Source organism: Mycteria americana, chromosome 15 (genome assembly GCF_035582795.1).
Source record: "Mycteria americana isolate JAX WOST 10 ecotype Jacksonville Zoo and Gardens chromosome 15, USCA_MyAme_1.0, whole genome shotgun sequence".
NCBI lineage: Eukaryota > Metazoa > Chordata > Aves > Ciconiiformes > Ciconiidae > Mycteria > Mycteria americana.
The window spans coordinates 12,808,324-12,824,444 of NC_134379.1; positions in this window are offsets into that span (position 1 = coordinate 12,808,324).

Here is a 16,121-nt window from a genome sequence, read left to right on the forward strand (position 1 = left end):
GCATCCTCTATCCCAAACAGGCCCGCCCTGGCGCAGAGCACCCCGGGAGGTTGTGCAACCCTTGGATTAAAACGGGAAAGGGGAAAACAGGAGGCGGCCATCTGTGCCACTGCAGTGCAGCGCCGGGTGCCGGGGGGGCCTCTCTGGGGGCGCCGGGGCCCCCAGACCCGCGGCCTCCCCTTCCCCCACCTGCGAGGCCGGTTGCAGCAGGTGACATGGAAAATGACGGGGCACTTTGTGCCCCGCTGGCGCCAGCCCAACGGTCCCGCGCCCGTCATTGGCGCAGACGGGCCACGATTTGTCTATATATGGGCAAAGCGAGGCGCCCGCGTTAACCCGTGTGTCCCCCCGCGCCCGCCCCAGCGCGTCACTTCGGCTTTTTGAGGTTTCCCTTCGCGCTCTCATTTGCCTCCCGCCCGCCGCCTGTTTCACCCGGCAGTTTCTAGTTGACTCACTTTTAACGGCCTCGCTCCAACCCCGGCCCCGCCGGCAGCGGCACTTCCCAGGGGGACAGGCAGGGTGCGGGCAGCGGGGTCAGGCTGGGAGCACATGGGGAGCCCACCCCAGCACCCTGCCCAGCGCCGGCGTCCTGCTGCGCAGTGGTGAAACGTGGCTCAGCCAGATGGGTCTCAGCCTGAGCCCGGCCCTGCGGGCACGGCAGCCCCTCTCTTTTGGGTGGATGCTCGGCCATGCCACAGGTGCTGCAGTTCTTCCTTGTGCCTGGCAGGGTGGTGGGCAAACAATGCTCTGCCCATCCAAAGAGCTCTCAGGAGCTGGTTTTGGCCCCCCTGATTTTTTTGGTGCAGCAGCAGCCCTCCCTGCACTCTCCAGGAGCATCGCCAGGTCAGAGCCCTCTGTCCCAGGGGTCTTTTTTGAGGCCACCCCTTGCGCTGCAAGGCAGAGCGAGCTGTGCCCATCCCTGTGCCTCTGTCCCTGTTCTCAGAGGGGATATGGTGGCTTGTGTTGGGAACGCAGTCATTAGGCTTCAGTGTTAACAGGGACACAACTGAGGCACTATGGCTCTGTTGGGGTCTGGCAGAATGATGGCCAGGAGATGCTACTGGCTGGCCATGCCACTAGGGCTGTGGACCCAGTGGCTAGCAGACCCCCTTTCCCACTGGCCCCAGGGCAGTGGAGGGGGCTCAGGGAGGCTGTGGGTGAGACCACCCCTTTCCTCCTCATCCTCCAGCACAGCTCTCAGGCCCATGAGGTGCTGGATGGACGGGAGCCATGTGGGCATGGCTGGGCAGCAGGCAGCTGCCTGCCCCCGGCACAGAGCTGGGTCCACAGGTCAGGGCGCCGGCAGGAGTTTGTCTCCTTTAAACACGGCGTGGGGCTGAAGCAGCCGTCCTGGCCGCCACTTCCCCTGCGTGCAGCGAGCGCCGTGACCGCAGGCGAGGAGGGGAAGTTGCTGCAAGGCGTGATAAGAAATATCAGCGCTTTCGCAGCACCCGGGCTGCGCGGCCCAACAAGGGCCCTTCCCCCTGCCTGTGGGCCGGGACCAGCGGCGCTGCTGCCCCCCGAGCCCCCAGCTCCCGTTCCCCTGTGCTCACCGATACTGGGAGAGTTACTGGAAAAGCAACAGCCTGTGTACCACGGGGCAGTGGGGAGCCTGGGACCTGGGGGGCAGCGGCAGCGATGCACCATCGGTGCTCAATACAGACCAAAAACTGGGTGGCACCCCTGGGTGCATGGGGATGCTGCCGGTGTCTGACCCACATCTGGGTGCCCCAAGACAAGGGCAGAGGAGGGCAGAGCCGGCGAACCGGTGCCACAGTGGGAGACGGTTTGGGTTAGGGAGCTGCAGCGGGTCCAGGGAGCTGCACCCCAGGGAGCAGCAGCACCCAGCACCCTGGGGTCCACCAGCAAGTCCTCAGGTGACGCCGAGCAAGTGGGCAGGGTGCAGAGACGAGCCTCGGGAGTGCTGGGGACCGGACGCTCTCACGAGGTCCCCGGGGGGGGGGGGAGAAATGCAGCTGTTTCAGCCTCCCCCAACACCAAAAAGCCGCTGTGCTCTCAGCCCTTTGGGAGCTATTTTAGCCGGGCGTGCTGAGCGGAGCAGGACCAGCGATCCCAGGGCTGAGGGCTGGGGTAGAAATTCCCGCAGCCTCGTTGGCTGGTCAATAAAATTAACCAATGGCCAGGGGATGTGGTAAGTTCATCATCAGTTGGAGACGTTCAGACCTCCTCGTCTGAGCCCGAGGAACCAGATCTGCTGCTTTCCTCCTTTCCGAGAGGCAGCGCAGGCAGCGAGTGGCTGCTGCTGGCAGAAGAAAAGCAGCTCGGGACACCCAAAATGTCATGTGCCCCCCATCCGTGCTCAGCCGGGGAAAGAGGAAGCGTCGCCTCCCCCCACTTCCCTGCCGGGAAGGCGCCCGCGGCCCTCCCACACGGCTCCTCGGCACACCGGCACTCGGCCGGGTGCCAGCAGCAGCATGGGCAGGCGGTGGGCAGTGCTCTGCTGGAGAGCCCCGTTTTGGGAGGGCACAGCTCCTTCCCCACTGTGGTTCCCACAGCGTTCCCTGGCACCGGCCATGTGCTTCGCCCGCCCCTGACATCTTGCCCGCCGGCGCAGTCTCTCCCAGCTGCCCCCTTTAGGAAACACATCTTCATCTTGCTTTGCAACATGGTTAGCCTTAGAAGAACCTTTTCTCACGAGGGCCTGGCTTCTCACCTTCACCCCCTGCCTCCCAGCCCTCTGTATTTAGCAGGGGCCAGCTTGTTGTCGGAGCGAGGCAGGCTGCAAGAAATGTGGCCTCGACCCTGGAGCACAGGGGAAAGTCCCTCAGCAGTGCCTCTGGGACCAAAGCTCCCTCTGGCTGCCCCAAAAAAGGCTCCTTGGCTCTGCTGTAAGGGCATGTGTACGCTGTGCAACTTTGACTCCCCATGATGGCACCCACCACCGCTGGGGACCGTCCCGTGGCACCAAGGTGGCTGACAGTGCTGTCTCCAGGGGGGTCTCTGGGTTGAGAACAACCTGTTCACACACCCAAAATGACGTTCACACACTTCAGGTGTCCCCAGGAGGGCTAATTCAGGGAGCTCAGGAGGCACCTAGCCCAGCTCCACGTGGGACCAGCTGTGCGCATGGTGGCCTCTGCTGCCGGCGGGGAGCTGCTCGCCACATGCCTCTGGTGAGGCAGAGGGATGCCTTCCCGGGTCAGAGCTGCGTCGGCTGCCGAACGGACCCTGTGGAGACATCACCAATGGCTGCTTAGATTTCCCTGTTGAATTGCTCACCGGCACGGGGAGCATGATGTCCCCCAGCCCAGTGACCATCAGGGATGGAGACAGGCACAGGGCCAGCAAAGGGTGGGAGCCAGGGCTGGAGGCTCAGGGACGGGGCTGGCTGGGCAGGTGGACAGGCTCGCTCCAGCCATTTCTGTGTTTTTTTCCAGTGAAACTCTTCGAGCAGTTCAACCTCAGTTTGGAAAGAGTTTACTGACCTGTTCCCTCTCCGCCAAAGCCCCTTCTACCTGCCGTCGTCAGCGCACGTGCTGCTCAAGTCAAATCACTTCTGAGTGTGCCACTGCTCGGTTATTTTTGACTTTGCTCTTCCCCTGCCTTCTGCAAACCTCACCAGTAACGTGTTTTTTTTTTTTACTCTGTCCAGATTATCAACGTAGAGAGTGAATCGCATTGCCCTAAAAAAGAGCCTTTTGCAGAGCCGCATGAAAACCATTGCACGGACTGATGCGGTCCCATTTACAGTCACTTTTGGGGATTTAGCTTGTAGCTTTTAATCTAGTTTAATGGGCAGCTTCACCTGGCACTGGGGCAGGGCATCCTTCTGGCATGCAGCACGGTGCTGGCTGTGCAAACTCCCCCTGCTCCACGTCCCGCGGCTGCTCCAGCCCCAGTGCCTTCAGGGAGTGACGGCCATTGTGACCCGGGCATGCAAACCCTGCAAACGCGGCTTTCAGTTTTCTTCCTGGTGGCCTCATGTCCTTGTCAGCCATCACAGCTGCCCAGGGCTGGGGGAAGTCTGGTGTTGCAGAGCACCGAGCGGGTGAGAGGCTCCAGGAGGTCTCTTGGGCAACACGTTTCCTAAAAAGCAGGTTTAGGGCTCGCAGCCTGCTGGCACCCGCATCCCCGCCTGCTTCGCCCCTACCACCAGGCAGCACCCTGAATCCTGCTGACCCCCGCCACGGGCTGCCAGCCCCTCCATAAGCTCTCTCCATGGTCAGGAACGTCGCGCTCCTGTGCAGGTGCCACCACCAGGATGGGGCAAGGGGACATGGCGGAGCCGTGCAGCCATCCCGGCCCCCACACAGTCTTGGAGATGGGGGGGGGGATTCGGTTACTGTCACCCTGTGCAAACAGCCTTTTTTTTTCTTTCTTTTTTTTTTTTTGCACAAACATGTTTGTCGCTCTCAGCAGCGAAGCCCAGGAGAGCGTAACTGGCTGCTCTGCAACGGCCCCCGGTGCTTCCGGCGCTCGGCGGTGGCCGCCCCTCGCCCCACGGCTGGGCCAGCTGCGGTTGGGCTGTGGGGTGGTGCTGGGTGGGACCGTGCACCGTTATCTCCTCGGCAGCTACGGCTCTTCCTGTGGTTGGGGCCACGTGGTCAGGATGGGGTTAAAAAGCGGCCCCGCTCCCCGCAGGGGCCCATTGCTCCCCGGCCACCACCATCACCCCATGCAGCACCCTACCGCACCGGCACCCGCATGCACCATTGGCAGCCGGCGTGGGCCACCAGCTTCTGGCATGCACAACTGGCACCCAGCGTTGGTCACCGGCACCTGGCATGGGCCATCGGCACCCAGCGTGGGCCACCCACATCCCGACCCGGTAATGGGGGGACCCATCTGAGGTGCCCACGTGGCGCTCGAGGACCAGCATGGGGTCTCCTGGGGTGCTGGCAGCCGCGGCCCCGATCCCGCCACGAGGGGGGCAGTGGGTGCGGGGGCCGATGGCAGGTAAGGGGGTGCCCCCCCATCCCGGGGGGGGGGGGGGGGGGGAGGAGGCGTCGCACTGGTGGGCGGGCGGAGGCGGGAAGTGCCTGAAGCAGAAGTGCCACCCAGGGGGTTTTTGGTGGCAGCGGAGACAGGACCGGGTGGACGCGGAGGCTGTCGGAGTAGGTGAGGTGAGGCTGTTGGGGCTGGGGTTTGCGTGGCCTCAGGTGCGGGGACCTCCAGGTGAACCCCACCACATGTCCCAAAGGGCAATGGGGGCATTGAAAGGGTCTCCATGTGGCTGGAAGATGGGGCGAGGTGGGGAGCCCCAGGCCATGGAGCTCCCATGGCCTCAGGGGCAGGGGGACAGGGCAAGGGGGTCTTCAGTAAAGGATGGGGGGATGAGGTGGGGTCCCCCATGGGGACATTTCAAGGGTGATGAGGATGGGGTTTGCCACAGGATCCCCACCATGGGGACAAGGCAAAAGAGTCCTCTGTGACCGGAGTGGCATTTAGGTGAGGTCTCCACCATGGGGACAAGGCAATGCAAGGAGTCCCTGTCACATGGATGGAGTTCGCCATGGGCTCCCCACCACTGGGACAAGGCAAAGGAGTCCTCTGTGACCAGGGTGCTGCTGAGGCGGGGTCCCCTCGTGGGGACATGGCAAGGGGGGGGCCTCTGTGATGCAGGTGGGATTTGAGGGACAATGATGGAGTTTGAGGTGGGATCTCACCCTTGGGATCCAGGCAAGGGGGTCCTCTGAGACCGGGATGGGGTTTGAAGGGCAATGATGGAGTTCAAGGTGGGATCTCCCCCGTGGAGACAAGGCAAGGGGGTCCTCTGTGAATGGGACAGGGTGTGAGGTGGAGGTGTCCCCATGGGGGCAAAGCAAACACACCTTCTGTGCCCAGGATGAAGGCTGAGAGGGGATGATGGTGTTTGAGGTGGGGTCCCCACCAGCAGGGACAAGGCAATTGGGTTCTCTGTGACCAGGATGGGGTCTGAGGTGGGGTCCCCCACTTTGGGGACAAGTCGAAGTGGTCTTCTATGACCAGGGTGGAGTATTACGTGGAGTCCCCCCTTGGGGAAAAAGTGAAAGCTTACTCCTATGACCAGGATGGGGTCTGAGGTGGGGTCCCTCCTTTGGGGACAAGTCAAAGCTGTCCCCTATGACCAGGATGGCATATTAGGTGGCTTCCCTGCTTTGGGGACAAGGTGAGGATGTCCCTTGTGCCCAGGACAGGGCTCAAGGTGGCATGATGGGGTATGAGGTAGGGTCTCGCCCATGGGGACAAGGTGAGGCTGTCCCCTGTGCCCAGGATGGGGTTTTAGGGGAGATGAGGGAGCACAAGGCAGGATCTCCCCCCTGGGGATGAGGATGTCCCCCATGCCCAGCATGGCTCCCCGAGGCGGGAGGTGACGCTGGCAGAGGCTCTCTGTCCTCGGGGCAAGACCAGCCCTGCAATTTGCATCCCTGGCCATGCTGACGCCAAAGGTGGCCCCATGGCTGGGCCACGTGGGGTGCAGGAGGTGGCCCCGCAGGGGCAGAAGCGAGCACTTCGCCGGAGGAGAGCAACCGCCGGACACCGACTGAGAGACAGTGCAGTCACCCATAAAGTAGAAAGCACTACTAAACAGCACTGCAGGGTGTAGTGTTTCCTACTTTATGGATGAGTGTACTGTGGGCTACGGAGAAGAGAGCACCGCCACGACCCATGTGCCCGTCACGAGTTGCGTGTGGTCCGAGAGCGGAGGACGGGCTGTGCCTGGCTCACAGGAGGGTGCCCACACTCGGACGTTCGCCCCATGGGCACCGCCACCCTCCCTGGGCTGCGGATGCTCTGCTCGTCCCCGCTGTCCCTCTGGCGCCTGGGGACCGGCCACGTGGGGAAGAGGGGTCGCATGGCCCGGTGCCCCACACGCGTGGCGGAGGGGCCTGTCGGGTCGCAGTGAGCACCACGCTGGGAGGCCAGGTAGGTAGCAAAGCCTCCAATTCCCATTTTTTTTCCCTCCATCTTTATTTTCCACATGGCGAAGCCCTGGGAGGAGCTGGGTGGTGGCGGCCACATGCAATGAGAGAGGCATGGGAGGCGGACGGGGGGTCCCGGATGGCTTTGTGCTGCCGAATGATTGCTGGGTGCAGCGAGGCGAGGGGCTGCTAAATAAAACTCTTTTGGCATTGACTTGTGGACTTTTTTATTCTATTCCTGGGAAATGCAAAACCGGGGAAGGGGCACTTGTGCCCAGGGCCACGGGCAGCAGGGTTATCCCACAGCGGGCGGCACCACGAGCTTGCACGCTGCTGGAGACCATGTTCAAGGCCCTGGGGTGCCTTGGTGGGACCATGGGTGGGGGTGGTGGAAATAGCTCAAGAGGAGCCGACAAATCTCACCCCATCAACATGGGGCTCTCACCTGCAGTCCCCCAAGGCTCACCAGCAAAGCTGCCACGTCCTGCGGCAGCCCCGGCCATGGTCACAAGGCCACGTGGAGCGAAGAGACCTTCCTGTGGTCCCGGTCTCCCTCCAGCCACACGCCCCTGGCCCGTCCTTCCTGGGGGGGTCTAAAACCAACCAGGCTTCCAGGGACGCAGGAAGAGGGTCCCTGTTCCCCAAACATCAGCTCCTGAACCCCCCCAGGCATCTTCACCCGTGGCTTTGTCTCCCCATCTCTGGCCTGTGGGAGAGGGCATCTAAAAATAGTAGAAAAAAAATATTAAAAATACACTTTTTTTTTCCTTTTTTGAGACCAAATGTTAATGGAAAATTTCCACATTTTGTAGAACTTCTTGTGCTGGTCTCGGGAGTGTTTGTGGGGGGTTTTATTGAGTTTGGGGTATTTTTCTTTCACTTTGATCGCTCCCTAGGCTGGACAGAAAGGACTGGGGTGTTTTGCTTCTTTTCGCTGTCCCAGCTTTCCCACATTCCCTGGTTTTGTGACTGTTCGAAGGGGATGCGGAAGGAAAAAAAAATCAAATCAAAACTGTCGTCATGGTCACAAGGAGGCAAGTTTTTAAACAGTAAAAATGAAAAAGGGCTAAAAAAAACCTCCAAGCAGCCAGTGCAGACCGCCCTGAGCAGCTTTCATTTTGCTGCGTGCTGGAAAGGAAAAGCAAGTCCACGTTTTTAACATGCAAAAGTTTTGAAAGTTCACCTCCTAATAATGAATATTCAAGTATTAGGAGGGATAAATACCGAATGTTTTTGATCGAGGACTTTTGTGGTTACGAATATTACAGCCACTCAGCATTCACTGCCGGGAGAGACGTTTGGAAACATGTTTCTTGCTGAGAGCAGCAAAACAGAAACTGCTACTTTTTTCTTTTTTCTAAAAAATACAGCTCCATTTTTTAGTGCCCTCCCTCCGTACTGAATGCATGTTAGCAGGTTCCCGCAAGGAAACGTGTCCTCTCCGTGTCGGGGTGAGCTCCTGGTCTCTGAAGGACCTCGGCTCATTTACCCTTGGCCCCTGTTTGACGCCGCAGAAGCAGGCAGGCTGCACGGTCCCCGGCCCCTGCTGCTTTGCAGACCCAGAAATGCCCGGAGCAGGGCAGGGGCCGGGGCTGAGACCCCCCCGGGTGCTGCGGAGGGTGCGGGTGCCTGTCCCAGTGCTGTTGGGGCAGCTCTGGGGAGGGCTATAGGCACCGACAGCCGCTCGGCCAGGCCCTGCCAGTGTCTGGGGTAAGAGCCAGTTTCTCCTGCACCAGTCCCAGTGCATGTAATGGTGTTTCCATGCCACGCTGTGCTGGGCCACCACGTCTGGGGCTGCACCGTGACCCCCGGCAGGGCCAGCCCATCATATGCCCTTTTCTGCTAGGTTATTTTTAACCGGGGTTCGGTCCTCGTGCTGCTCCATGGCACAGTCCCGCCAGCAGCTGTGTGCTGCTCGGGGTGGCAGGATCAGGGGGGAAGAGCAAGTGCGGGCAACATGGCCACTCGCATCTCCTCCTTGGAGCTGCGCAAGGAGGTGTCAGAGCAACCCCCTGGCCACAGGGTGGGTGCATGGAGTGGGAAGCGGGAGCTGAAGGACTCTGCTGGGAGACCAGGCGCCCACTCGTGTCACTGCACGTTCCTGCAGTCACCAGCACGAGCTCATGCACAGAGGCAAGAGGGGCCGTCTTGCTGGGGCCATCCCCAGGGACCTGACGGAAAGAAGGTGGAAATGCGTTGGCACCTCAATCTGGAGATGCCCGTGAGTGCCGATACATGTCACCATCCCCACATGAGGAAGGAAGCAAGTCCCTGGGTGCTCATCCTCATGCTTCCTTCCCCAGCCGAGACCGCAGTGGAGCTCCCATGAACCCTCCTGGTCCCTGCCAAATGCCATCCCCAGAGCCAGAGGAGGAGCTCAACAGGACCCAGCAGGCACTAATTGCTCTTAATTGCCCTGAGCAGCCTCACCTGGGGTCCCACTCTGTGGACCTGCTGCCCCTGGGCCAAGAGCATTATTTAAGCTCAGTCCTGGGTCTTCAGTCCTTGTTTGAGCTTTGATGTAGGTAAGCCCCTGTTTGGTCTTGTCTCCTAGATGGCCCCTGGATCTGTATTGTAAGAAGTTTGTCTCCAGCCACATATTCTGGATGGACCCTCAATCCATGTTGCAGGTAGCTTGTCTCTGGCCCTGCAACCTGAATGGACCCTACACGTATGCTGTAGCCTTGTCTGTAGTCATGGCTCTGTCTCCTCTTGCTTCTGGCTGGGGTCCCTGGTCCTGGTTCATCTTATCTTGTCTGGGGTTGCCAAGGAACCCTGTTATCAGTGTCCTGCTCAAAAGCTGTGGGATGGCTAACTAGTTTTTGAGGCCCCTGTGTGTGCTGGGGTCATATTTGGCTTCTCATTTGTTGCCCACTGTGGAGCAGCCCAATCCTTGCCGCTCCCTGACAGAAGAGGGCGGGAGGCCCTGGGGGACCATGCACCGTACCCCTGTCCCTGCACCACCAGGCACAGACCTGGCTCCTTGGATGCCTTTGGAGAGCAGTGGGAGCTGCTGGAGGTCTCTGCTGGGATCCTTCTTCATCTCCCCAGACTTGAGCTGTTGATCTTGAGCTCTCCAGTATCACCCATTTTTCATTGGTTGCTGTATATCATCACCTCTTTTTCCTGAGTCTGTGGCTTCCCCTGTCCTGGGAAAGCTTCAAGGATCTTTCTAGGAAGTGCTTTGGCCCATCTCCTCTACAGGCAGCACAGCCCCACAGCAGATCCCTGGGTGACGTGGAGGATCAGGGATGCCTGTAACACCCCATCCCCACAGCTCTCATGAATTCATTGACCTGCAGCTCAGGGAGCTCCTGAGCCACCGAGTGTTTAGTAGCCCAGATGAATTTCTCTTCTCTCCTTTCTAAGGATGGCTGGTAGCCATGACTTATCCAGCTAGCTAAGTAGGTGTAGGCTGGCAAGGTGTGAAAGATCATCTCCAGCTTCCCAAGCTCAGGGCCCCAGGAGGCATCCTCTCCCCAGGGTTAGTGTGTGTGTATGTGGACATCCCATCCAGGGCCTTCACCTCACCTAACCTGTGCCTTCAGCAGAGGCTGCAGGAGATCCAAAACTGAGCCTGGGTTGGCCCAGGTGGTTGTCCCTGGCCCCTCTTTCTCCAGGGTAGCAGGTCCTGGGAGTGCTGTGGAGCCATATGGGTCTGGCACCAGTGAGCGGCAGAAGCAGAAAGCTGCCAAGGGGGCCATGGTGGCAGCACGTCCCAGATGAGATGAGCAGAGACTGTGAGCAGCACATGGCAGTGGAAGTGCAAAACAAGACATGTCAGAGCAGGGTTTCCAAGGAGGCTGCGCTGTAAGCGACGTGCGCGCTGCTCGCAACCACGCGATCTTATCAGTGGTGCATTTCCCTTCCCACTGCTGGCTCTTGCCTCCTGCTAATTAAACCCGCTTGTTCTGTCTTGTCAGCGAGCTGTGCAGTGCCTGGGCCTTGTTCCATGCTTGTGCAGCACCTGGAGATCCTGCCTGATGTATCCTGGGGGGAAACAGTCATGGTCAGGGACAGGGGGGGATCCCAGCAGCGGGAGGTGGCAGGACTCATCCTGAGCTGTTCCTGGAGGGGAAGGGGTCACTTAAGCTGATGTTTTGAAAGTACACAAGTACCAGAAAATGCAGGAAGGTGGGATCAGTTGTCTGGAATCTTCCCTCTGGTCTGTTGGCTGCATTCACTGCTCATCACCAGTTTGGTGCTTCCCCCCACATGCGCTCCTTAAAATTGGACAGCTCAGACATCTGGGATTTGGGTGGGATGGCAGGCTCCTGCACGCTGCGAGATGTGAGACTGTTAGACCTGGTGGTAACTCCCCACAGCACAGGACTCCATCTAAGTGGGTCATCTACACCCTTTGCAGTCAGCGGTGAGGAATAACTAAGTGGTGATTTGCCTGTGTGCTCTCTGCTGGGGCAGAGATGACACATAGCCAATGGTATCTGTTTCAAGAGCTGACATACCTGCACAGTACACATCTGGATGTGCTGATGAAGCTCTCAAAGGAGGTGCTCACAAAGAGGTGTCCGAAAGAGACACCAAAGGCCCCCTGCGCAGTGCCTCCCCTGGAGCGGGAGGCCTGGAGCAGGCTCCTCTGGTGCCAGAGCCATGACCACAAAGGGAGCAAGACGCTGTGAAATGCCAAATGCTGTCCCCACCCTGCAGTAGGGAGGCACCAGCAGTGGGACTGAGAGTTGTTGCCACACACAAGGATGTGGGGAGGCAGGATCTGTCCCCAGCTGCTCGGCAGTGGTGTGAGGTCTGTGCCACCCCTCTCGGTTTTGGGATCATCAAACCTTGCTCTGCAGTGGGTCAAGCTTTGAACAGGGCTGGGGAGCAAGGACAGAGAGATGTCCCCCAGGGTGGCCCGGTGGCTTTCCCCTGAGCATTGCTAACACTGTGCAGCCTGATGAATGAGGTGATCTTCATTAAAGATGCAGCTAGGCAGAGAGAGACGGAGCGCGCGTCTGCCTGCTCCGTGCGTGTGTGCGCTCAGAGATGGCAGTGCCCTGCTTTGCTATAGCATTGTGCTGCCGGGATCCTGTCTCCCTGGATCACATCACCCCCACACCACCCTCTGCCTCTTGCCCGCTGCAGCCCCTACCCTGGGCGCGCTGCAGGCAGGGCCCAGCCTACGTTTTTCAGCACGCCGGGCCGTGGCGCGGGGGGCCGCGGTTTGGCTCGCCCAGGGGGAAGGTGTGCGAGCATCCCCGGGGCAGAGCCGAGCTGCCCCTTCGTGTGCCCGGCGGCCCTCGGAGCGGGAGGGAAGGGGAGAAGCCCGCTGCCTTTCCCGGGAGCGGACTTGCTTCCCCCGGCGCAGGGTGCTGCGGGCCGGTGCTGTCCCCAGAGCCCCATCCGGGCGGGGTGCTGGGCTCTGAGGGACCCCGGCGTGCGGCGGGCTGGGGCGATGCGGGGGCTGCGGGGGGCAGCCCGGCCGCCCCCCCCCCGCCTCATCAATAGGCAGCAAACCCCGTTCCCGCACCGTTGCCATGGAAACCGGCGGAGCCGCCGCTATTGGCGGCCCGGGGCGCGGCGCGGCCCCCCCGGGGTGCACGGCCCGGCTTAATATTGATGACTCGGCAGCGTCTGCGCCGGGGGCTGCCCGAAGCCACGGTGAGGGGCTGGCAGCTCCCCCGGCCCCTCCGCTACGTCATCCCGGTCCGGGCGGGCGGCGGGCATGGGGCCGGGGGCGGCGGGGGGCTGAGGGCTGCGGGCAGCAGCCTTTGTACGGTGTGCGGGGCGGGGGGGGCCGGCAGCCGCCCGCCCGCCGAGCCGGCGGATCCAGGCGGGGATGGAGCCTCCCCCAGCGCAGGGATGCTGCTGCTGCCGCCGCCTCCGTCCCCGCCGGGAGGGAGCGCGGCCCGGGCTGCTCCCGCCGCCGCGGCTCTGATGCCTTCGGGTTTTCCGTGCCGGCTCCCGGCGCCACGGGGAGCCCTCGCCGGCAGCGGGTGAGCCCAGCGCCCTGCCCCCAGCCATGCAGGAGCCGGAGCGGGGGGTGCCCGGCGCGGACCCGCCGCAGCCGGCAGCGGGGCAGAGCGGTGCCCCGGCAGCGGGCGATGCCGTCTCCGCGGCCTCGGCCTGCCCGGACCTGGACGCGCGTAAAGGCGTGGGGGGTGACAGGGACGGGGCGAGCTGCCAGCCGTCCGCGGGGCCGGAGGGGGCCGGAGCACCCCAGCCCCAGGAAGAGCCCCCGGGGACGCTCCGCGGCCCCCCGCCGGACCCGCAGCGGGTTCGCTCGGCACCGGAGCTCGTTAGGCCGCTGCGAGCGATGGACGGGCTCAGGCGCGACCGGACAGACAGACCCCCCCAGGTAAGGCGGCTGCTGGGGTGCGTTTGCTGGTGGGCAGGGTGCGGCGGAGCGCATTTTGGGGGAGAGGCGTCGTGGCATGGAGAGGATGTTGCCTTGGAACGAGACGGGCATGGGAAACAGCTGCGCTTGGCTGTGGCTGAGCCACCCACAAAACCTTCCCCGTGGGGCTGGGAGCTGCCAGAGCCGCTGCCACGCACCGGCATGCGGGAGAAGGAGCTGCTGCCTCCGCGGCCCTTCCGCAGGGATTTCCAGCTGCCTCTCCCCTGGCTTGCGCTGGAGCTGGTGCGGGCTCTCACCGGAGCCCTGACGGGGCCGGCGCGGGGCAGAGCCCACCCGGTGCGGACACAGCCCCTGCACCAGCAAAGGCTGAGCCGTCCCTGCGCCGTCTCCTCGCTCCGGCAGCATCAATGGCTCTGCAGGTAGCGGCAGGGACATGATTCGCTGCCACCCCCTTCTAGAGCATCCCCTCTCTGCTCAGGGTAGCCCAGGAGGGCCTGGGGGAACCTGTCCCTGCAGACAGCACCGGGGCACCTCGAGGCAATGCAATGACCGGCCCCTTGCAGCATCTCTCCAAAAACAGTCCAAAAGGCTCCCTCAGAGTCTCACCTCCTTGATCCAGGCCATTCATCAGCTTGTCCTGCTTAGGACAGCTTGCCCTCCTTTCTGACGGGTAAAATCAGCCATCTTCCTGGGATCCCCTGGGGTCTGGGGTAGCTCCACGGTGCTTTTAAAATAGGAGAGAAATCAGCTCTTGGCCTGTTCTTCTTGAGCACAGGGGAGAAGAGCTGAGCAGAGCTGATCGGGGTTTAGCAGGAGGTTTTTGAGCCAAGCTTGTGCTGTGCTGCTGAGCCCGGTTGGAGAGCAGGCTGGACTGGCCCGCAGGAGAAACAGCGCTGCTGGAAACTCACCAAGAGAGAAGATGGTTTCGCTCAAGCACAGTTTCTTACAGGTCTTTTTGGAAGGGCTGTTTATCATGATGCTTAGGGAAAGGCCACATTGAACCATGCGGTCCTTGGTCTGCCTATGACCACAGCCTCTGGCCATTCCAGAAGCACCCCAGCCAAAAAATGGGGCAGCAGAATGGGAAGGATTTCTGCTCCCACCCCTCTTTTCTATCCAACCCGAGAGTCAAATCAGTTGTGCCAAATCTACTGTCTTCTCTCCCTTTGGGAGAGCTGGCTGGCAAGGGAGGGGGTAGGCACTGTGTCTTGGTGGGGGAGCTGGGGTGGGAAGGCTGGGAGTGGCAGGGGGGCAGGTGGCTGGTTCAAAGGGGTGTTTGTGGGTGCTCCAACAGCCGAAGAGCATCCTGTGGGGTGAGGGCCGTGCACCCAGCTCTAGCTGATCCCTGCAGTGGGTCCCCCATGCACCAGCTGTGCACATGGGTGGTGGTGGAGGGGGCAAGGACCCTGCTTGGTTTCTATGGCGGTGACTGCTGAGCACCTGCCATCCAGTTTCCCTTGGCCCTTGGGCAGCTTTGAGTGTTTCCCCGTGATCCTGGAGGCTCTTGGCTTGGTGGGTGACTAATATTTCCCTTCCCACTCCCACGGGGTTGTGGCAGCACCATGGTAGTATCATCATAGTACCAGTGTACCGGGGCAGTACCATGGTGGTACGTGATGGCACTGATGGTGCTGTGATGGTATCAGAGCAATGTGGTACCTGGTGGTACTCTACTGTATTGTGGTGGTGCCACAGTAGTACCGTGATGTTACTGTGGTGGTACTGGTGGTACCGTGGCGGTACCATTCTTGACATTGATGTTGATCCCCAGAAAGGTTAACTTGTCTTTTCCTGGGGAAAAAAACAATCCAGCATTTCCTCCTGAAGGGAAGTGGCTTTAGTGATGTGAAAGGCTTCCAGTTCAGACCCAGGAGAGAGCTCAGCACTGTTGTCCCCGGCAGAGCAAGCGCTGGTGCTGCTGGGCTGTGGAAGCCATATCCTCAGACCCACCTCCTAGGTAGCAAAGTGCTGTGTTACAGCTGGAGACAAGGGAATGCTTACATAGCTCCCCTCCAAAAGCATGGCTCTTCCTGGCCAGGCTGGGACAAGCGCTACGGACACCGTGTGTCCTGCTGCTGGAGCTGGGCTTCCTTTAGGACGTTTGTCCTTGGGATGTCAGAGCTGCATTACACAAACAGGACAGCTGCCTCCAGGGAGTAATCTCCTGGTGCGGGGAAGAGCCTCCTGAGGGCTCATCACTGACAGAGTTGATTAAATACGTTGATTTTATGATAAAGCTCTTGCTGTATGTCCCAGCCTCCACTACTATTGCTCTGCCATTGCCTCAGGGACAGTCTGTGGGCAAATGCTAAGACTATCCATAGGTCAAGTTAACCTCAGCTTTCTTGCTCAGGTCCCTCCTGAGTGCTGAGGGTGGAAAGCTGTTGGCCTTCTCCCATTTGGGAGCTGGCAAGGGATCTCTGGAGTTAGGGAGCTGGGTTGGGGGACACACCTGGAGCCTCCTGTCCAGCCCTTGCCCTGAGCAGGGCTGTCTCCAGAGCTGGAAGAGGCTGATCAGCACCTGTCCAGGCGAGTGTTGAATATCTCCAAGGGCTGGCATCCCACCACCTCTCTAACACTGTCCCGAAGCTGCAGCACTCTCGTGGAGAAGAATGTTCTCCATAGGTCTGGTGAGAATTTCCCTTGTTGTGACTCATGCCCATGTCTTCCCATCCGTTCGCTGTGTGTCTTTGCACCCTGCAATGCACTGCAGGGTTTCCTAGCTCCTCTGCAGAGGAATGGCACAGATGTGTGTCCCACCATGTTACTAATGCTGCTTGGGGGCTTGCTCTCACGAACGTATTCTTGATCCTGGGCCTTTGAAATCGTTCTGGTCTTGCTTTCCAAAATTTATGTGTGGACACAGGAGGTAAGAAATTACTTTTCTGCTGAGAATCTCTAGGCACTGCAGGTGTAGGATCCCAATCAGAATAATGAATATCAGA